At 50.6% G+C, this 23,422-nt stretch overlaps 1 long non-coding RNA gene across 2 annotated transcripts; it reads left to right on the forward strand.

The window, feature by feature from the left end:
• The first annotated feature begins 10,552 nt into the window (after positions 1-10,552).
• Positions 10,553-21,810, forward strand: LOC129526123 (uncharacterized). 2 transcript variants are annotated; one of them, XR_008670730.2, is made up of 4 exons: positions 10,553-11,510; positions 13,595-13,724; positions 14,065-14,308; positions 19,077-21,810. It is a non-coding gene; the product is annotated as an uncharacterized lncRNA (long non-coding RNA). The 2 variants fall into 2 exon arrangements; XR_010130702.1 differs by having other exon boundaries at positions 10,874-11,510; positions 14,065-19,953.
• Positions 21,811-23,422: the final 1,612 nt, after the last annotated feature.

The following is a 23,422-nucleotide window of genomic DNA, read 5'->3' on the forward strand; positions in this document are numbered from 1 at the left end:
AGGAAATGACCTTCTGCCTGGGGCCTCTCTCCGCTGACAATAATGTCGCAGACTTCCTTGTCTCAAAGTTGAACACTGCCAAAATGATCCACATCCAAGGTAAGCTGGCTTCAGCTTGTTAATTTAGTCCTGCTCTCAAAGAAAAGGAAGAGATCCTCACCCTGGCTGACACCTCTGGCCGCAGTGGCCCTGGTCCCCAGGGTGACAAGGGCCACACTCCTTAAAGAGCCTGAAATTCCCAGGAAGCTCTCCTTTTGAATCCAGTTAGGGAATATTATTTATAACACATGCCTCACAGATATTAATTCATTAAGAGAAATAACGGATGCGGAAGTGCTGACGACTGAGAGTAACCTACTAACACGGCCCCATCCTCAAGGGGCTTTCCCCATGTAGCCGGGGCTTGAGAACTGTGTAGGATGTTTACTCAGTGCTTTGAAAAAACTCACTGCATCCCCTCAACAATCCTTTCATGTGGCTGTTATAATTTTCTCCATGGTTGCAGATGAAAACAAAATCATTCGGGAAAGTTGAGCCATTATCCATGGCCACAGAGCTCCAAAGCGGTGGAACTCGGAATTGAAGCCCAGGTCGGTTGAAGCCAGAGCCGCAAACGTGCTCCCTGCTGCCCCACTGCCTGGCCGACACACTCACGGGTGCTGGGGCCACTGCACGCATGACAGTGCCAGGAGCGTGCACTTACTCTCCGAGCCCTTCCCTCCACGGCCAGGCCCGCAGTGTGAGTGCCAGGGCCTTCAGCGAAGCACAGGGAAGCTCAGCGCCCTCGCCTTGGTCCTTTGACACATGACGATACCTCCTGTGGGCAGAGGCCCCTGGATTCTGGGGCTTTCTGCCAGGCAGGGGCTGGGGCAGGCCCCGCACGCCAGCACCTGCCCCCGCACACAGGCATCTGCGACCCCGGGACTTAGCCCCCGCTGGCCTGCTGCAGTCTCCGTTCCTTAAGCACCCAGAGATCCCTCTGCGCTCTCCTGTGCCCGCGTCTCCTCTGTTCTGTTTCGTTCCACTCTGCTTCGTGCTTGTCTCAATTACATTTCCGTAAGGGTTCGGGTCCTCAGCTTACTAAGGGGCCTCTGAGAGGCCAGCTGGCCACCGGGACTGTCTTTCCTGCAGTGGAACTTTCCAGATTATCTTCCTTTCCCCCATCTCGCCGTCTGCCTCCTGCCGTCTTCTCGGTGTTTAGCTCAGGCAGGGTCCCTCCTGCAGAAACCGCTCCTGCCCGCAGCGCGCGCGCTTGCTGCCTCCTGCCCGGCTAAGGGAGGGCGGTTTCAGACAGATGCATTGGACGGCAGATCTAGGGCCGGAAGCCAAAGGGGGCTGTGGCAGAAGGGGAGGCGGCCTTCGGGCTCAGGCGAGAGAGGCTGGCTCCCCAAGGAGGACCGGGCTGCCTGGGGGAGGCGAATGCAGGGGCCATGAGGCACCGACAGGAAGAGCCCCTGACTGTGGGGGGGAGCTGAGGAGCGGGAGCTCCAGGGAGAGGGGGCAGAGACTCGCCTCACAGCGCGCCCCTCACGACGTCCCCGTCACGACGCCCTCCACACGACGCGCCTCCTCACAACGCGCTCCCCTCACGATGCCCCCGTTACCACGCGCCCTCCTCACGACCTCCCCCTCACGACGCCCCCGTCACGACGCGCCCCCTTCATGACGTCCCCCTCACGACCTCCCCCTCACGACGCCTTCCTCACGACGTGCCCTCCTTACGACGTCCCCCTCACGATGCGTCCCCCTCACGACACGTCCCCTCACGAAGCCCCCGCGCACCCCTCCCACCGTCCCCCTCGCTACGCACCCCCCTTACGACGTCCCCTTCACAACGCGCCCTCCTCACGACATCCCCCTCACGACGCCCCCGTCACGACGCGCCCCCTTCATGACGTCCCCCTCACGACGCCTTCCTTACGACGTGCCCTCCTCTCGACATCACCGTCACGACGCCCCCGTCACGATGCACCTCCTTCAGGAAGTTCCCCTCACGACGCTCCCCCCTCACAAAGTCCCCCTCATGACGCCTTCCTTACTACGTGCCCTCCTCACGTCGCGCCCCCCTCACGACACATCCCCCTCATGACGCGGCCCCCTCACGACGTCCCCCTCACAACGTACCCCCCTCACGATGCGCCCCCCTCATGATGCGCCCCTCACAATGCGCCCCCCTCATGGCGCCCCGCTCACGACGTCCCTCTCATGACGCCCCCTCACCACGCCTCCACTGACAACGTCCTTCTCACGACGTCCCCCTCACGACGCCCCCCTCACGACGTCCCCCTCACGACGTCCCCGTCACCACGCTCCCCCCTCACGATGTCCCCCTCAGGACACCCCTCTCACGACGTCCCCCTCACACTACCGCCCCTCTTGGCAACTTGACCTTCAGCCCTCCAGGGTTTCTTTTTGACTTTTGCTTTCCTTCCAAACTTTCCTGCCTCTGGAATAAAAGAGTCACAGAACAGAAAAAGACTTTAGGGATGGACCGTTTTGCAGGTGAGGAAACAGGCTCAGAGAAATCAACCGGGGAACTGCCCAAGGTGACACGCATTGGCAAACCCAGGCCTCAGACACGGATCTTCTTCCTTAGGTTCTTTCACCAGCCGGCTGTCTTCCCACGCCGACAGGCACAACTGCATGGGGGCTGCATCCCTTTTCAGCAGCTGTGTTCGGAGCTGAGCAGCTTGGAGCCACACACGGGCGTTATCTCACGGTTTCGGGACACGCGTGCTGGGTGCGCTGCCCGGGCTCTCACTAGGCGGGATCAAGTGTTGGCTGGGCTGTATTCTTATGCGGAGGATCCGAGGATGGGCTGGAAAAGAATCCACCTCTTTGGAAGTTCCCACAGGCTGTTGGCCGAGTTCACTTTCTCTCTGAGGGCCCCAGGTCCAGGTCCGTGGCTGCCCTCAGTTTCTCTCCACACGGAAGTTTCCAGTGCGGCCACTTACTTCATCAGCCAGCAGGGAGGCTCTAGAGCAAGTCAGCTGTGGGTGGAGGCCAGGGAATGTACCTGGATCATGGGAGAGACGTGCTATCCCTCTACCATATTCTGTGGGTCAGAAGCAAGTCACAGATCCCCCCACATCAAGGAGAGAGGATTCCAGCAAGATATGAACACACTAGGAGGTGGGGACCTTGGTGCCACCTTAGTGTCTGTCCAGCAGAGGGACCAATTCCCAAATGAATGCATGCACAGCCGCACACACTAATCCCAAACAACAGCAACACAGTCATGTGGTCAACAGTGTTTTTATTTTATTTTATTTTATTTTATTTTATTTTATTTTATTTTATTTTATTTTATTTTATTATTAAATGCTAGGCACTGGAAACATAGCAGTGAAGAAAAAGAAAAATCCCTGTCCTCATGAAGCTTAGATGACGGTGGAGCACACTAAATCCACCAACAGCGGTCACAGCTGTAGCGTCTACATGGTTGCGATGCTTAATTTTATGTGTCCATGTGGCTGGGCCCAGACGTGAAGTCAAACCTCATTCTGGATGTCCCTGTGAGGATGTTTTTGGATGAGATGAACATTTAAACCCGTGCACTTTGAGTAAAGCAGATGGCCCTTGCTAGTAGGTGGGCCTCCCCGGGTCAGCTGAAGACCTGAATGGAACAGAGACTGACCTCCCTGAGCAAGCAGGGGCTGCAGACACGGTCTTCCTGGGGTCTCCAGCCTGCTGGCCCACCCTGCAGATTTCAAATTTACCAGCCTCCATAGTCACCTGAGCCAATTCCTTAAAAGTAATCTCTCTATATATACATATACACATATCCTGTTGGTTCTGGTTTTTGTTTGTGTTTCCTTCTAGAGAACCTGCTATTACAGTGGTGTATATGCATTCCATTCTGTGATGGGTAATATAGTAAGAGACAGCTTTTATTAGTTTTCCTTCCAAATATTCAATGTGTTAATATGCTCAAAACCCTTAATTCAATTCTCTGAATCCTTCTAATTGGGGATGGGGTAAGGTTTGCAGAAGAAAGTCCACCTAGAGCATCGTTTTGTGGAGGGCTTTGTGTCTGAGAAGGGGCTTCCTTGCCGCAGCATCTGCCCTGCTGCTGCTCACATCTGAAGCTTTCTTTTCTGTCAGCTGCTCCTAGGTATCTGATCTTTCCGGCCTCTGCGGTTTTTTGTTTTTGTTTTTTTTTAATTTTTCCCTCTTTTTCCCAGCCTCAAACCTGTCATCTCCATCTTTCCTTCTTTAACCACTGAGCCAGGTGCTCTAAGGCTTTGGGCTCCTTGGTACTTTATGATTCACCCCCGCCCTGGGGCCGGACAGCCTTGGAGAATTTCCAGAGGGGAAAGTCTTCTGGTAACCAGATAATTCTTTCAGAAGTTAGGTGTGTTTTTGCAACGTTAGTCAATATCTCACGTCCTGCAAGGGACTTTCCATCGATTCCTTTTGAGAGGCCTGTAGGGTAGGTTACGGCTAAGAAGGCTTTTCAGAACAGTGTGAAGGAAGGGAGGGCAAGTGCGTTTCATGGCCTCGTAACCCTTCTGTGTCCTTGTTGGTGAAAAGAGAGGGTGGAGCTTTATTCCTGAGCGCCAGGTGCCTTTCCCTGTGGTCACAAACGTGTAAATGGATAAATTTCTATTTGCTTAAGGAACAAATATTGCTCTGGGAAGTGACTAAATAGCATCCCAGAAGCAGCGGTCATGGGGCCTTTGGACCAGCTGGGCATCTTCTAATCAAGGCAGGAGGGGGAATGATGCAAAAACAAGATGGGTCTACGCTGGAACATTTCCACCATCATTCACCAAAAATGTGTGGCAGGCTCACTCCCCAAGCCACAAAGCTCTGATTCACAGACACTCCTGGTGCACGAACAGCAGGGGCCCCATCATCTGCCATTCACTCTGATGTTGACTTTGAAACCAGTCTGTGTGGCCACTTCCAGCTTGAAAGACCTTGATCAATTTACCCAACCTCCCTGCCACCTCAGTTCTCTCATCTGCAGAATGGAAATGTTGCAGCAGCTCCTTCCAACAACCCCTTGGAAAGGCAGGGAGCAAGGCCAGTTGTCACCTGCAACAACTGTTCCCACTGTGATGTTTGCCTTGACAGGGTGGTATTGCCACATTTCAGGGTCTGGCTTCAATTTTGTAGGTCCAGAAAGTCAGTAGATCATATAGAATAATTGATCAAGCACCTAAGAATGGCTGCTAAAAGAACTCACAAGAATCTGAAGTGAGTATTAACTTACAGCAAGAACTGTAACCAACTGGACAGGACAGAAGCGGCCGGGGCTCCCCTGCTCCTTCTTTAAAGGCAAAGCTATACGCAGGGCCAAATGATCATTGCCGTGGGATTGGAGTTTGCTTGCTGGGTGTGAGTTGGGTGGAGGTGGGGCTGAGGCTGGACAACACTGATGGCAGTGGTCCCTCTACAAGAACCAAGGCTTCTGTGGCACTGTGAGGAGGCCCTTACAGGCTTGGCAGGTCCCATGAGAGTCCCTGCCAGTGGCCTGGCTGGCAGCTCCCCCTCTTGCTGCTTCCCACAACCACATGCCCCAAAGTCCACAGTCATTACTAAGGTGTAGCAAGGCAAATGAGACCATAGGCTTGGAAAAGATAAAAATAGCAACCAGTGACACCAAACCCAAAAGCCCTCAAGGATACCAATTAATCCCCTTAAAAGTAGTCTTCATCAGCCTCTTCTTCCTCTTCTTGTACAGCAAATGTTTCCTCAAGGATCAACACTAAAGAAAAATAATACATAATTCTTACTAAATGTTTTATTATTGTTCCGCTTATGTTGTGAAATAGATTATACATATAAAAGAGTACATAAAATTTGCATATCTGTTTAAGGAAAAAGAATAAGGACAAACACCTGCATATGCACCCCCGGGTGACATACCCCTACCTGTGGGCACCCTGACCTGCCCCTGCACAGGAGGCACCACCTGCAGGGTATGCAACCATTCCTGTGCTTTTCCTGTGCGTTTTCCACTGTGTGTGTCTCAGTGGAGAAACGTCCTGCTCGGTTTTGTTGTTTGTGAACCTTACACAAATGGAATCTTACATTACGTACTCTTCTATGACTTCTCTTTGCTCAAGATACATCATGTGAATTCAAGTGGCTTTGTTTCATTCTGTGTCACTGCTATAGAGTGTTCTAACACAGAACAGACTACAATCTATTTATCCAGCTTACTACTGATGGAGATGTTTGTGTTGCTTACATATTTTTACTATTACAAACAATGCTGGTGTGAACATTCTTCTAAACATCCCTATTACATAAGGGCCAGAATTTTTCCAGGCATACAACAAAGAAGGGCTATTATGGGCCATGGAACGGACATGCTCACATCTACCAGATGACACCCAGTTCTTTCCAAAGTGGTCACCCGAGTTTCCACCTTCCCCAGAATTGAAAACGAGTCCCTTTTTTGCTACATTCAAATTTCTGCCAGCATTCACTGTCGCCTGATTTTTAAGTATAAAATGGTAGCTTATTGTTTTCTTTTCTGTGAATTGTCTGGTGGGGATTTTTGAGCACTTTTCTATTAGGTTGTTTGTGTTTTACCTTGTTGACTGATATGAATTCTCCACATCTGCTGGATATGAATATTTTGTCAGGTACATGCCCAGGCATTCTTTTCTACTTCCTGGCTCGTCTTTTTAATCTCTTGGTGGGATGGTGTCCTTTGATGAGTAGAAGTTCTCAATTTTAACATAGTTTAGCTTATTAGTTTTTTTCATGATTGTGTGTATGTATGAGCGTATTAAGAGCCCTCCCTGCTCTGAGGTTTAGGAGATAACCTCTACTTCATCGTGTAAGAGGTTCATAATGGCTTTTTTTTTTACATCGAAGTCTTTAATCCATGTGGAATTGATTTTTTAAAATATAATGTGAAGTAGGGATCGAATCTCATTTTCCTTTGTTTAGTGCATTGCCTCAGTACTGCTTATTGAGTAGTGTTTATTTGCTGTTTACACACTTATGCATATGCTATTATTAAACACGGCAGACCTGCTTTAACGGAGGTCTGTTTTCTGGGTGAGAGTGGGCTTGGCCTGCTCTGTGGCACTGCCCGTGTGTTCATGGTCTTGCCAAGCTGCTTGTTCTAAAGACTTCGCTTTTGGAGTTGTCTTGAGCTTTGAGAGGGCACAGCCCCAACCATGTCCTTCCTGAAGAACAAGGGTCCTGGCTGTACCTGGTCCTTCATTTATTTCCATATAAATTTCAGAATCAGCTTTTCAAGGTCCATAAGAAAAGAAACCTGTGATTTAGATGAAATTGTATTGACTCTACAGGAGGTGTTTTTACTTTGTTATTATTGTTTCCTTAAAGTAATCTTACTCAAAAAGAAATGTAAGCTCTGTGTAGAAAACAGTGAAACACGGTGAAATAAAGGAAAAAAGAAGCAGTTACTACATCACCTCGACTGCCACCACCAGACAACACTGCTAGCATTTTAATGTCTTTTATCTTTAATATATATTTTATTATATATAAAATATCTAATAAATATATGCATACATAGAGTACATTTGCATACCCATGTATTTACAGATGCCACATACCATGTGTTCCCAGCTCTAAGAGGCCTGTTTGTCCCCATTTTACCACCTCTGGATTCAGGACACGCCTGGCTGCATTGTCTCCTTGTCTGCATAGAAACCTGTGGGACAGAAGCCGCCGGCAGACGTTGGTGGGGACCCTCACAACGCCCCCAATTCAGGCCCCTGAGGCCACAGGAAAGGATGTGGCACAAGGAGGCCAACCGTGCGGTCCTGCTTGGAGCGGTGACTGGGAAGACAGACGTATCCTGAAGAAGCACAGAGGAATCGAGACCAATTGTTTTTGCCTTATTTTCCTAGTTAAGTATACAAAGGAGTGATATTAATAAAAACCTATGTCTAAATAAGTAAAAACTGCTCTTTTGACAGGTACGAAATGAAAACTCTGTGTTGAGAGCAGCTTTCTAATTTAGGGGACAATCTTGATCTCTCTTAGCTGAATGGGAGTCTTTGATTCTATGAAGGGCCAGACGCACCGCTGGTGGGTGGGTTGGCACAGTCCACTGCAAGCCTTCACCAATGGCACTGGTGCCGCCGCTGCCGCAGGGAGGAGAGGGCTGCTCTGCGGATTGACCGGTTGGAGGCAGGTGCAGGTTCCAGAGACCCCCATGCTCCCCAATGCTTGGGAGGCGCTGTGGTTTGACTTGAATGCTGCTGTGGAGTTATTGGTGGCTCCCCCAAGCATAGTTCCCAAATGAACTGAGGTTTGATGTTGTTTTAGGTACCATACGTGTTATTTTCTCAAAAATATGTCCTGGAACGTCCCTGCCTCCGATGGCTTTCTTTGGGGACATGAGTTCCCTGGTATGTGGGTGGCAACACTGCCCCCTGCTGGTGTTGGGCAGCATCATCGGGCACCCGGGCAAAGGCTCCAGCCTCAGCCTCGGCCGTAGGTCACAGCCGATTGGACACAGAACCTGAGATTTTCCTACAAAGTTTAAGATTTGAACTGAATACCATCCAGAGGTGTGATCCTAAAGCAATGGCGACATTGCTACTAGGTTCAAGCACAACTTACTTTTTCCCTACTGCTCACCAGGTATTAAATATTTAGTGACATTTCTGTTACCTGGCATTGTAATTATTTCAAATGAATTCTTGTGTTCTATATTGTTTCGTTTTTATTGGACTATGTTTTTCTTTACATGTATTGTGGATACCTTTGTAAAGACTCATCCAAATTTATTTTTTTGCTCCATATTTTGTACGAATTTTTAGTAATGCATTTGCCTTGTCAGTACGAATCTTATATAAATTTATTCTAATTCATTTCATATTGTGGCTTGCTTTCTATTTACTGGCATTTCCTGAAATACAATGTCTATATCTGCTTTTATATGATATGTGAAGTACTTGTAAATTTACAAGTAAATTTATTGTGTTTACTTGCAGCCTATATACTTGTATTTACAAACACAACATATTTCTTGTTAGCTACGTGGCTTTCCATTTTTCTTTTTTGGGTTTAGTAGAAAATTACCACATATCTAAAACTTATTATCTCAACCAGATTCCAATATACAATATAACTTTATTTATGCCCGTGTTTTCCTATAATATCTCTTGAAAATAGCTTTCAGTACATAAATGCTTAAGGTTTTTTTTTCAAAAAGCGTCCTGTGGGTTGGGAGGCACTGATGTGTTCCCAGTGCCAGCAGGTGTGTTGGCTGTTGGTGATGGGCCGCTAATCCAGCTGCTGCCGGCTGACTGTTACCGTGGGGATGACTTCCAGGTGTCTGATGGCGTTGTCAAGCAGACCCTGTGGACACAGGGAGCTTAAGGACTGCCTCGCTCTGAAGTGGTTATCTCTGCAGTTAATGTTTCCACCGAGGACTCCTCTTCCAGCCTGTCCATCCTGCCCACCTAAGAAAACCCTTAGAAATAAGGGGTGAGTCCCTCGAGGATTTAACTGTTTAGTTGTGAAATGGGCACGTGGCGTCCAGGAAACACAAGCAGCAGCGGAACTGGACAGCAAGGGCTTCGTGGGGAGCTGAGTGTTCTCTGAGGGCGGTGGCTCCTGCAGGGAACGACTTCCGGGTTCAGGATCCCTGATCTGGGAAGGCCCAGCCCCATGCCCCGTGTGCTCTCTGGGGCCCACTTCCCATCCATAGTGCACTGGTTCAGGCTAGACCCTCTGCAAATCTGGAATAAGGTTTGCCTTCTGCCTGGGTGGAACTGAGAGGTGACAGCATGCTGGCAGTCCTCGGAGCCCTCGCTTGCTCTTGGCACCTCCCCTGCCCGGGCTCCCACTTTGGTGGCATTTGAGGAGCCCTTCAGCCCTCCCACTGCACTGTGGGAGCCCCTTTCTGGGCTGGCCAAGGCAGGAGCCCACTCCCTCAGCTTGCAGGGAGGTGTGGAGGGAGAGGCGCAAGCGGGAACCGGGGCTGCGTGCGGCGCTTGCGGGCCAGCTGGAGTTCCGGGTGGGCGTGGGCTTGGCGGGCCCCGCACTCGGAGCAGCCAGTCAGCCCTGCTGGCCCCGGGCAATGAGGGACTTAGCACCCGGGCCAGTGGCTGCGGAGGGTGTACTGGGTCCCCCAGCAGTGCCGGCCGACCGGCGCTGTGCTCTCGATTTCTCGCCAGGCCTTAGCTGCCTTCCCACGGGGCAGGGCTCGGGACCTGCAGCCCGCCATGCCTGAGCCTCCCACCCCCTCCATGGGCTCCTATGCTGCCCGAGCCTCCCCGACGAGCACCACCCCCTGCTCCATGGCACCCAGTCCCATCGACCACCCAAGGGCTGAGGAATGCGAGCACATGGCGCAGGACTGGCAGGCAGCTCCACCTGCAGCCCTGGTGTGGGATCCACTAGGTGAAGCCAGCTGGGCTCCTGAGTCTGGTGGGGACGTGGAGAGTCTTTATATGTAGCTCAGGGATTGTAAATACACCAATCAGCACCCTGTGTTTAGCTCCAGGTTTGTGAGTGAACCAATCGACACTCTGTATCTAGCTGCTCTGGTGGGGCCTTGGAGAACCTTTATGTCTAGCTCAGGGATTGTAAATACACCAATCAGCACTCTGTATCTAGCTCAAGGTTTGTAAACACACCAATCAGCACCCTGTGTTTAGCTCAAGGTTTGTGAATGCACCAGTGGACACTCTGTATCTAGCTGCTCTGGTGAGGCCTTGGAGAACCTGTGTGTGGAAACTCTGTATCTAACTAATCTGATGGGGACGTGGAGAACCTTTGTATCTAGCTCAGGGATTGTAAACGCACCAATCAGCGCCCTGACAAAACAGGCCACTGGGCTCTACCAATCAGCAGGATGTGGGTGGGGCCAGATAAGAGAATAAAAGCAGGCTGCCCGAATCAGTGGTAGCAACCCGCTCGGGTCTCCTTCAACATTGTGGAAACTTTGTTCTTTTGCTCTTTGCAATGAATCTTGCTACTGTTTACTCTTTGGGTCCATACTGCTTTTATGAGCTGTAACACTCGCCGCGAAAATCTGTAGGTTCGCTTCTGAACCCAGTGTAGACCACGAGCCCACCGGGAGGAAAGAACAACTCCAGACGCGCTGCCTTAAGAGCTGTAACACTCACCGCCAAGGTCTGCAGTTTCACTCCTGAGCCAGCGAGACCACGAATCCACCAGAAGAAAGGAACTCTGAACACATCTGAACATCAGAAGGGACAGACTCCAGACGCGCCACCTTAAGAGATGTAACGCTCACCGCGAGGGTCCGCGGCTACATTCCTGAAGTCAGTGAGATCAAGAACCCACCGATTCCGGACACAAAACAGTTTCGTGTAGCCTGGAGCCCAGGCAAGCAGTGAAAGCCATCTAGAGATGGAGGAGCAAAGCGAATACACAGAGGTGGAGGCTGAACGCTGAGAAAAAGAGTGCTGGGGTCTTTGCAGTTTGGGTTGTAGCCACTTCCTGAAGCTCGGGGTCCTGAGGCAGCCCACATACGAAACCTCTCTGTGTGCTTTCCTCACTCCAGCCTGAGCTTGCGTCTGTCTTTTTCAACCCAAGTATGTGAATGAACACCGCAGGTGGTGCTCGTCTGTTTGATATTATAAGAACTAGGCCTGTGTAAGAAGTCAGGAAGTTCAAACGTCTTTTTTTTTTTTTTTTTTTTTTTTGGGACGGAGTCTCGCTCTGTCGCCCAGGCTGGAGTGCAGTGGCGCAATCTCAGCTCACTGCAAGCTCCGCCTCCCGGGTTCACGCCATTCTCCTGTCTCAGCCTCCGGAGTAGCTGGGACGACAGGCGCCCACCACCACGCCCGGCTAATTTTTTGTATTTTTAGTAGAGACGGGGTTTCACCGTGTTGCCAGGATGGTCTCGATCTCCTGACCTCGTGAGCTGCCTGCCTCAGCCTCCCAAAGTGCTGGGATTACAAGCGTGAGCCACCACGCCTGGCCTCTTTAATTCTTAATATATATATATTTTTTTTCTTTTTTTTTGTGACAGAGTCTCCCTCTGTCGCCCAGGCTGGAGTGCAGTGGCACAATCTCAGCTCACTGCAACCTCTGCCTCCCAGGTTCAAAGACTCTCCTGCCTCAGCCTCCCAAGTAGCTGGGATTACAGGCGCACCACCACTACGTCATGCTAATTTTTGTATTTTTAGTAGAGATGGGAGTTCACCCTCTTGGCCAGGCTGGTCTCGAACTCCTGACCTCAAGTGATTCGCCCACCTCAGCCTCCCAGAGTGCTGGGAGTAAAGGCGTGAGCCACCACACCCGGCTTAACTCTTAATATTGGATATCAGGTTAATTTTATAACGAATGATCATTTCTTATAATTTTATTTCTTGGTTTGTTGCCCAGGCTGGAGTGCAGTGGTATGATTTTAGTGCATTGCAGCATTGAACTCCTGGCCTCAAGTGATCCTCCTGCCTCAGCCTCCTGAGTAGCTGAGACTAGAGGCATGCTCTACTGTGCCTGGCTCATTTCTTATAATTTGTGAAGTTAAACATCCAAGCTACAGTGAATTGAATCCAGTATTAATGGAGTGGTGTCACTTGGGGTGTTTGTATTTTATTTTGACACAAGAGAACTGACATTAAAATAGCCGAAGGAGTATGGTTTCATTCTGAAGAAGGATTGGTCAGCAGGGAAGCTTAGAAATTGGAGATTCAGGCCGGGTGTGGTAGCTCACACCTGTAATCCCAGCACTTTCGGAGGCCAAGGTGGGTGGATCACCTGAGGTCAGGAGCCTGGCCAACATGGCAAAACCCAATCTCTACTAAAAATAGAAAAAGTAGCCAGGCATGGTGGTGGGTGCCTGTAATCCCAGCTACTCGGGAGGCTGAGGCAGGAGAATCGCTTGAACTTAGGAGGTGGAGGTTGCCATGAGCCGAGATTGCGCTAATTTTTGTATTTTTAGTAGAGATGAGGTTTAGCCATGTTGACCAGGCTGGTCCAATCTCTAAGCTTCCCCTGCTGACCAATCGTTCACACTAAGGCTTTGTGGAATCTAATGGGGGTGGCTTCTGGCCACAGGTGACTTGTCGCTTGTTCCATGCAGGCAGCAACTTCTTGGAAATACATGCTCTGTATTCGAATCAAGCAAACGTTAGCCTGGTAACAGATAACCCCCCATCCCAGCAGTTTAACCCTTTCCTATTTGCCCAAAGAATACTCACTGGTGGTGCTTGTGGCTGCAGCGTTTACCCCGAGATAACTTTGCCACACAATATCTTGTTTTTATTATTTTCACAGTGCTCGAGTATATTGACTTTGGAAACAAAACACATCATTCTATTTATAGCATTCTGTTTTTAGTAGAGGTACTTCCATTTACAAAATATAGTCATTCTCATCGCTGAAAATGTCAAATCCTAGAAAACGTAGCATTCCTCCGCGTGATGTTAACATCATTTTCAAACAGTTTTTGGCTGAAGATTCATTTGATGAATCTGATTTTTCAAAAATAGACAATTCTGATGATTCAGACAATTCTGGTGCTAGTTCTGTTTAGAAATAACTCCAAGAACAGTTTTTATATTTTATTTTCACATTGAAAATCTGATTTGCTTCAGCCTCAAAGAGCGTGTTTATGAAAAATTAAATGAGCGCTGGCAGTGAGCTGCACTTTTTGTTTTTTCCTAAACAGGAAAAGGGTGAATCCAATGCAGGCTGATTTCTGGCATACATCACAGTCCAGTCTGATTTTCTGCAGATTACTTTCTACAAGATGATTTGGGCACCTCAGTTTACCACCTCCCAGCGGACCGACGGGTGCGGTGAGTGGAGATGATTTTGTGAGAGTTTTTAGGACAATCCTGGAAGTGGGTTTGTCACTTCTGGCTGCACTCCATTGGCCTGAAAGGAATCACACGGCCCCACCCAAATGTGGGAGGCTGGGAGTGTTCAGCGCCTGCAGAGAAGGTCAGGTGGGCTGGAAGCCCTGCGCCAGGCATGGCCACGCCCTGGTGAAGGTGCTCGACAAATGTGAACATCTCCACCTAAGCCCCACTTGGCACCACCACTGAGTCAGTCTGTGTTTTGGATGTTTAATTTTGGGGTTCAATTTGCTGATGGTGAATTTGACAATGATGTTATTATTGATTAATTCATTTAAAGGGAGGAGAATCACAAATATTGTGGCTAGTACAGAACAACTTCCACCAAGCCAGTTGTGACTGTTGTGGATGGAGATGGACACCTGGTGAATGATTTAATCCACCAACAATCGTGGCACACAGGCATCGCCTTCCCCACGCCAGGACTCAGAGGCTGAGCCCACAGCTCCGGGGTGAGGAATGGAGCTCCCCGAGCGTGGCTTATCTTTCAAGGGAGCTCACACTCTTTTACAACAACACTCGAGGTGAGGGCTCCTTCAGACTCTCCCAACTCCACCCGTGGCCACAGCCTCCGGGGCAGGGCTCCTGTTCCTACCCACCCCTCAAGCTCCTTCTCATCCACATGCCCAGGCTAACGTTAGCCACACTGGCAGCGGGGGAACTGACTCTGAGCAGCAGGCGCTGGTCCCTGCTCCAAGCCCTGCTTTCTGAGTGAACTCTTGTACCAGCTGGAATTGTCCCCGGGTGCTTCCTCCATCAGACCACGGTCAAGTGCAGGTCCAGTGTTTTGGGTCAGATGTCAGTGGGCAGGCTCAGCATTCATCCAAAGAAATAGCAACTTTGTAATTTGTTACTTGTAGGGGTAATTAGCTATCTGCATAAATTAACTGATTCCTCCTCATAGTATGTCCCCTACAGACAGTGAGGGTTCAATTTGCTGTTGGTGAATTTGCTAATGTGACTTATTGATTAATCTTTTTAAAGTGGGGTGGTTCCCAACACTTGAGGCCAGCTGAGCCCATGGAGAGGGTGGAAACTGACCCACAAAGTCGCCAGCTGCTGGGGAACACGGGTCAGCCCAGTGAGGCAACTCTCTGGCCACATTGCCCACCGCCTGCCCTTCACTCCCACCAAGCATGGCTCCCTCAGAGTCCCATGGCTGCTCTGCTGCCCAAGGAAACTCTTCCTCTGGGCGTTCTCAAAGGCCTGAATGGATGAGTGCCATGTCCAGTGCTATGAGTCTCCTGATGGTGGATGGACACTGTGTCCCATGTCCAGTGGTGGGGACTGTGCCATGCCCTGTGTCCAGTGATGCTGGATGGGCTATGCCCAGTGTCCAGTGATTATGGACAGGCACCGTGCCAAGTGTGCTATGATCGATGGGTGCCATGTCCAATGTCTAATGATGATGGGCAGGTATGTTCAGGGTCAACTGATGGTGGATGGGTGCCATGCCCAGTGTCTAATGATGATTCAGTTGATGGTGGATGGGTGCCATGCCCAGTGTCTAACGATGATTCAGTTGATGGTAGATGGGCGCCATGTCCAGTATCTAATGATGATGGACAGGTATGTTCAGGGTCAGTTGATAGTGGATGGGCGCCATGTCCAGTGTCCAGTAATGGTGTACCATGCTCAGTGTCTGATGAGAGTGTACAAGTGCCTTGCCCAGTGTCCAGTGATGGTGGACAGGCACCATGCCCATTGTTCAGTAATTATGGTCATTGGACATGCCAAGTGTCCAGTGATGGTGGACCATGCCCAGTGTCTGATGAGGGTGTATGGGTGCCATGCCCAATAATGGTGGACGGGCATCATAGCTATTGTTCAGTGATTATGAACAGGTGCTATGCCAAGTGTCCAGTGATAGTGGATGGTGCAGTGCCCAGGGTCCAATGATGGTGGACGGGCACCATGCTCAGTGTCCATTGTGGTGGATGGGTACAATGCCCACTGTCTAATGAGGGTGTATGGGCACCATGCCCAGTGTCCAGCGCATTGTCCAGTGATAATGGATGGGCCCCATGCCCAGTGTCCAGTGATTATGGACAGGCACCATGCCCAGTGTTCAGTGATGGTAGATGGGCCCCATGCCCTGTGTCCAATGATTATGGACAGGCACCATGCCCAGTGTTCAGTGATGGTAGATGGGCAGGCACCATGCCCAGTGTCCAATGATTATGGACAGGCACCATGCCCAGTGTTCAGTGATGGTAGACGGGCACCATGCCCTGTGTCCAATGATTATGGACAGGCACCATGCCCAGTGTCTAATGATGGGGAATAATAGAGTTTGGATGTTGTCCCCACCCAAATCTCATGTTGAATTGTAATCCCCAATACCAGAGGTGTGGCCTGGTGGGAGGGGATTGGATCATGGCAGTGGATCCCTCATGGCTTGGTGTTGTCTTCGAGACAGTGAGTGAGTTCTTGCAAAATCTGGTCATTTAAAAATATGTGGCACCTGCCCTTCACCTCTCTTACTTCTGCTTTTACCATGTGATGTGCCTGGTTCCCATTTGCCTCAGGAAGCTTCCTGAGGCCTCCCCAGAAGCAGAAGCTACAATGCTTCCTGTAGAGCCTGTGGAACTCTGGGCCAATTAAAACTCTTTTCTTATAAATTACACAGTCTCAGGTACTTTTTTTTTTTTTTTTTTTTTGAGACAGAATCTCACACTGTTGCCCAGGCTGGAGTGCGGTGGCACGATCTCGGCTCACTGCAACCTCCACCTCCTGGGTTCAAGTGATTCTCATGCCTCAGCCTCCCGAGTAGCTGGGACTACAGGTGCATGCCACCATGCCCAGCTAATTTTTTTATTTTTAATAGAGACGTGGTTTCACAGTGTTGGCCAGGATGGTCTCCATCTCTTGACCTTGTGATCCACCCACCTCGGCCTCCCAAAGTGCTGGGATTACAGGTGTGAGCCACTGGTGCCCGGCCTCAGGTACTTATTAATAGCAACGCAAGAAAGGTCTAACACAGTGGACAAGTACCATGCCCAGTGTCTGCTGAGGTTGTATGGGCACCCTACCCAATGTCCTCTGATGGTGGGGCATTTGTCCATGGGTCTGTGAAGAGCCAGGAATACCTCAGCCGTATTGGGGACAAGCTCGCCAGCCTGTGGAGTCCCCTCATCCTTCTTTCTGTACCATGACTGCTCCTCCAATCAGAGAATACTTTTCTCCTCACCACATTCCACCTGTTACCATAGGTGTTTGTCTTTTTGGCCTCCCTGATAAATTTCAGGCTCCTCATGGACTGGGCCCACAGAAGCCCCTAGACTCTGGATCTCCTAGCACTGGTCCTTAGCAGTGTTAATGGATGGATGGTTGCCGGGGTACATGAATGGTTCAACTTTTCTTCATATATTTATCATAAGTTAGAGGGAGGATTCCATTCACACCTCCCAAAGAGTCCAAACTGCTCACCACTTAGACCTGGAAGCCTTTACAGGAGACAAAAACTCCTGGTGAGGAAGGTAGAGCTTCTAGGGAAAGAAAGAAAAAAGATTAGCAACTTTGTATGGGACCTTGTGTTCAGCCATTCTTGCACTGCTATAAAGAAATACCTGAGACTGGGTAATTAATAAGAAAAGAGGTTTAATTGGCTCGTGGTTGTGCAGGCTGTATAGGAGGCATGGTACCGGCATCTGCTCAACTTCTGGGGAGGCCTCAGGGAGTTGTTACTCATGGTGGAAGGTAAAGCGGAAGCAGGCATGTCTCATGGCGAGATTGGGAACAAGAGACAGAGAGCAGGAGGTGCCACACACTTTAAAACAACCAGATCTCATTCATGACCAAGGGGATGGTGCTAAGCCATTCATGAGGGATCTGCCCCCGTGATCCAATCACTTCCCATGAGGCCCCACCTCCAACACTCAGGACCACATTTCCACATGAGATTTGGGTGGGGACACACATTCAAACTCGATCAGACCTTTGCCTTCGCGATTTCACCAGGTCTTGCTGTGAGCACACCCACAGGGCCATCTGCTGTCTGCCATCAGTGTCTATTTGATGGCAGTGCCTCATTTGGGCTGCCTGGTGCCATGATGTTTCAGTTGTCCCCTTTTGATGGCCATGCCTGAGAAGCCACAGGAGTAGTTGCTCAGTGTCAGGACTCAGGCTTCTGGTCCAAAACCCAGACCCACTTCTTAAGGCAGTGTGACCTTGGGCAGGTCACTTAAGCTCTTTCCTGTCTCTGAAATGACTGGAATAATGGAAAGCTCTTCCTACAGTCATTACAGGGACTAAGCGAGTTACTGCAGGAAAGCCTTAGAGCATTGCTGCACATCACAGCGCCCAGTAAATAGTAGCCATTGATGCCTCCATTTCCCAGAGGAGGAAACTGAGGCTCTGAGAGGTTCAGAGATTTGCCCAAGGCTGCAGAGCTAGTGCACGGCAGAGAGAGGACTTAGAGCTAACTCTGTCTTCACCTATTTATTGATCACAGGCTTGGTTAGACCCCAAGGTCTCCCACACACTCCCCAGTGGACATCTCCACTGATGTGGCTCGGACGCCACCAGCCCCAGCCCTGGTGTGTATCGAGCCAGCGGCGGTGGTGGGGCCAGTGGCAGCAGGGTAGGGCAGTTGCTTTCACTGGAGTCTTTAGCACACAAGGCGATGGGTCCAGCTGGGTCTTCTGATGCTTAGACATGGAGTTGGGCTGAATTGCCTGGACCTCACATCATTTAAGGATGAATACATTGTTCTGGGATGTTCTCATAAGATCACAGAGACACAGAACAGAGACAGAGGTTTTCTCTTTCTATTTTTCTGTTTCTTCACCTTGATGACATCACTTATTGTAGTGTGTTTGAATAGTGTCCCTGCCAAATCCATCTCTACCCAGAGCCTCAGAATCTACACTTATTTGAAAATAGGGTTTTTTGGCCGGGTGTGGTGGCTCATGCCTGTAATCCCAGGCACTTTGGGAGGCCGAGGTGAGCAGATCACCTGAGGTCAGGAGTTCAAGACCAACGTGGCCAACATGGTGAAACCCCATCTCTACTAAAAATACAAAAATTAGCTGGGCATGATGGCAGGTGCTACTTGGCAGCTACTTGGCAGCTACTTGGGAGGCTGAGGCAAGAGAATCGCTTGAACCTGGGAAGCGAAGGTTGCAGTGAGCCAAGATCATGCCATTGCACTCCAGCCTGGGCGGCAGAGTAAGACTTCATCTAAAAAAAAAAAGAAAAGAAAATGGGGTTTTTGTAGATGTCGTGAGTGAAGATGAGGTCTTCCTGGAGTAGGGTGGGCCTAAATCAAATGACTGGTGTCTCCATAAGCAGAGGAGAGGACACGCAGAGGGACACCGGGGAAGAGGGTGGCGAGACAGTGGAAGCAGAGGCTGCAGCGAGGCATGGACGTCTACAAGCCGAGGCACAGCCGGGATGGCCGGCCACCGGGAGCTGAAGGGACAAGGAAGGAGCCCCCGGAGGAAGTGCTGCTGGCCCACACCTTGATCTCGGACTTCCAGCCTCCAGAGCTGGGAAAGAAGAAATTCCATTGTGCAAACACCTGGTCTATGGTGCTTCGTCCCCGCAGATGCGGCAAGCGGGTCCAGCCAAGAATAAATGCGAGGTGGGCAGCAGTGGAATCACTTCTCACTGAGGTGGGATGAGGCCAGAGGGAAACGAGGAGGTGGGCTCAGAAGCCCAGTTCCCCAGTGGGGTCTTCTTTTTCCCTTCCTGGGGGTGGCTCCTGCGTGGCTCCTTTTGCTGCCTGTCTGCCCATCCTGACTTGATCTTATTTGCCCTGGCGGAGCTGCCTTCCCCCTCGTGTCACCTCTGCCCTTTCCGGGAGGGGCCCTTGTTCTCCGCCCCCAGCAACACTCCCACCCCGTGAGCCTCAGGCTTTGCTGCCGGTCTCTGCTGTCCCAAATGCGCGGCTCACTCCTGTCCTGTGTGGGCTGTCACCTGGCGGGGGAGTGGGTGGATACAGAGGTGGTTAGGCTTCAGAATGGTTTCCCTCTCCTCTGTGACTGGCAGCTCTGTCATTCGTCAAACCCTGAGATGCCAGACAGTTTCCTATCTCTCAAACAAAGGTTAAGCAAATCAAGTTTTCAGAGTAAAGCTGATCCATTGACAGGACAAATTGCTTAAGGAGAATTCATCTCACTGTCGGCAAAATCCATCAATCTAGGGTTAGTCATTGAGTATCTCCTGCCAGAGCAAGGGACCAAGAAGTGAAGGGATGAGGGCGAGCAGGAAATACTCAGGCCCTGCCCGCAGTCAAGGACAGGTCCTGAGCAGGGGCTGTAATGGAACAAGAGTGTTTCCTGTTCCTCTCCCTAACCCAGGCCCTCATTCCACGTACCTAATGCCGGGTCGAGCACTGAATAAAGCACCAAGAGATATTGTGCATGGCACACCCCTGTGGGCAGCCTCCCTGCTCTCCTTGGTCAAGCAGGGCCCCCTTGTGTATCCCCATCTACCCCACTGCAGCCCCACACAGGTTCTCCCCATCCTGTGGCCCAGCCCCTGCCCCTGCCATGCAGTTGTCCTCCACAGCCCCCCATGGAGGCCTCTGCCCAGCTCTCAGCCCTGGGGTGAGCTTACCTCCCAGGCCTAGCCAGAGGGAGCACAGCCCTCCTCACACCCTTATCTCACCTCCCCACCTCTAGACTGCGCAGGAGCTTTCCGCTGTGTGAACCCCCAGGCCACGGTGCCTGGTCCCTGCAGACACAGCGAGGGAACCACCCAGAGGTGCATGTGGAGTGGGTGGATGGCAGCCAGGAGGCTCTTCTCACCCAGGGGATGAGGGCAGAGGAAAACCAAGAGGGAAACCAGGCACAAGGGGCTCACCATGCCTCTGCCCCTCCTGTCCATGGCGATGACCGCGGTGGACACCAGCAGGCCCCAGGCGAGGCAGTGGGAGGCAGCAGGCAGGATGGGCCATCCAGGGAGGGAGCCGGGAGGCCGAGTGGGCAGTGATGGGCTTCAGTCTCCCTGAGGGGCTGTCCTCCCACTGAGGAGTCCTCAGCCTCATTATTAAATAACCAGGGTTTTCTCTGTGGCGTGGGTGGCAGGGACAAAAATCAGTGCCCAGGAATCACGGCTTCCTCCCTCCCTCACTGCCCAAGCGGGAGATCAGGCTCCTTCCCCACCTCACAGCAGCCAGAGGTGGGGGCCTGGGAGCTGGGAGAGGAGAGATTCATATCACCCAAGGGGCTCTGTGGGAGGAGGTAAAGGTGCCTTGGGGGAGGAAGGGTGACGAGGATCAGGGATGATGCTGGGCTTGGGGAGGAGCATGGGGAAGAAGAGTGTCCTCCCAGGGCTGTGGGAAGGCAGGGGAGAAAGAGCACCTGAGAGGTAGCGCCACCCAGGCGTTCCCTGGAGAGACCCTCACAGAGGCGCTGGTCTGTTGGTTGCTATGAAGAGGGTCCCTTTTGATTGACATGCGGAGGATGCTGCATGAACTTGGAGCTGAGGCAGTGGGGTTTTCACAGCTTGGAAAATCCCAGACTTGCTATTCGTTATGGGTTGAGTTGTGTCCCATGAAAACCAGGGTTCTGGAGCCCGAAACCCTGGTACCTGTGAACGCGACCTTATTTGGAAATTGGGTCTTGCAAACATGATGAAGTCATGGGGATCATGAGGGTGGGCCCGAGTCCAACATGATGTTGTCCTTATGGGGAGGCGAGAACCCTGTGTGAAGACTCCCACGGGACAAGGCCTGAGATGGAGGTAGAGATAGACTCGGTGCATCTAAAGCCAAGGAACCCTGAGCCTCACGGCAGCCCCGGGAGCTGGGGAGGGGCTGTGGAGGACTCTCCAAGTCTCAGGGAGGTGGCCCTGCTGACATCCTGACTTCAGACTTTCTAGCCTCCAGAACCGGGGGATGATAATCCCTGTTGTTTTAAGCCCTCCAGTCTGTGGTTCATTGTTACAGCAGCCCCAGGAGGCTAATTCAGCACTGTAAGTTGCATTGCAAGCAGAGTCCTTCAGGAGAAGGCGAGGAACTGCGTGGTCCAGCTTGGGCTGAGGGCGGTGAGCAGAACCTTGCCAGGAAAGGAGACCATGGCTCACCAGGCCGAGCAGCCCTCTCTCCTCTCTGGCCCCAACGGGCACAGCAAACTGAGGCTCCAGACAGGAGGCTGAGCACAGGCTGTCTCTGCCCTGTGCCCACACCTGCCTGTAAGCTGAGGGCATTTTATTGGCACAGACTTCAAAAGCATTAAAAAACATCCCACATGGTAATGTTACGTACAAGCAAGGTAATTCTGCATGTCTGGAGAATGGATGTAGCATAAATTGGGTCTTTTGGCCAAAATGAGAAATAGCAGATGCAAAGATATTGCTGTTTAACAAATGCACAGTTTTGCTCCACTTTTGGTTAAGAGTCTTGTTTGCTTTTGATGAAGAGTCAAGGACTGAAATAATGTAAAAAAGTTAAGAATATTTATTTAAACAGGAATTTTCATCTAAGGTCCAAGCACAAATAGCCCCCACAACACCACGTTCCAGCGCCGAGCACAGTACGATAACTGTGCTCAAGGTTACCTTCCATTTCAAGTTGTAAGCATTTTTCCAGAAATATCTATAACTGGAGTTAGAACCATGACGGCTCAGTCATGTTGTTAGTCTCATGATGAAGAACATGAAATAGTTTGGAGAAAAAGACAGATACATTTAATGGTTCCAAATTACAGATCCTCCACGGTGGATCAAAAGCTTACTGGGACATTTTTCTTTAAGGGCAAGGGAATTCAAGATACTGGTGGTGCCATTTCAACAAATCATTGCCGTAAATGTGGTTTGCGGGAGGCCACCAGGCTGCTGGACGTGGGTTGTTCCACCAGGCTAGAACACAACTGCTTTTGTGTGTTGTGTGTGTGTGTGTCTTACGTATGTTTCTGTGCTGCGGTGTGTGTGTGTGTGTGTGCACAATCTCAATGCAGGTAGGTTATCCAGGCACACGGGACACCTGGTAGAGCACCTTTAGGAAGTCGAGCCAAGAATTATTTCCATAAACCATGTCAGAATCTTCACTGAACACTTGCCCTCCCTCCTTATGAAAATGTCGTTTAATTTACTCATTGTTAGACAAAAAGGCAGACGCTTAAGATTTTTCATCATCATAAAAGAAGTGTTATCTATGGCAAATGAGTCAGTAAACACATCCTAATAGCAAGATGCTGCAAAATATGTCAATTTGAGGCCAAACATGTTCCTTTATTAGAATTGATGTTCTCCATCCTGAAGCTCCTATTACAGCCTCATTTGGGTGGAAGGAGGAATTTCAGGGAGCAATGCAGTTCAGCAGAAATTGTTGACACGTTATCTCCCTTCACCAAAGGTCAACATTTGATGGAAAGTTACACATAATAAAATAATTCCCAAATGTGGTTTCCAGAGCAGGGTTCTTCACCTGGCTGCCCCTTGGTCTCACCTGGGTAATCACGACAACGTTCTGATGTTCAGGCTGCACCCTACACCACCTCTGTCAGAATCACGGGCTGTGGAGACCAGTGTATTTTTTTTAAGCTTCCAGATGTTTCCAATGTGCAGCCAAACCTCAGACCCAGGGCTCTACTTTGCTATGGGAACTGTGGTTCTTGGATGAGTGTTATCAGTGCCACCTGGGAGCTTGTTAGCACCGCAGACTGTCAGGGCCGCTCCAAACCTGCTGAATT

The sequence above is a fragment of the Gorilla gorilla genome, chromosome 14, assembly GCF_029281585.2.
Source record: "Gorilla gorilla gorilla isolate KB3781 chromosome 14, NHGRI_mGorGor1-v2.1_pri, whole genome shotgun sequence".
NCBI classification, from domain to species: domain Eukaryota; kingdom Metazoa; phylum Chordata; class Mammalia; order Primates; family Hominidae; genus Gorilla; species Gorilla gorilla.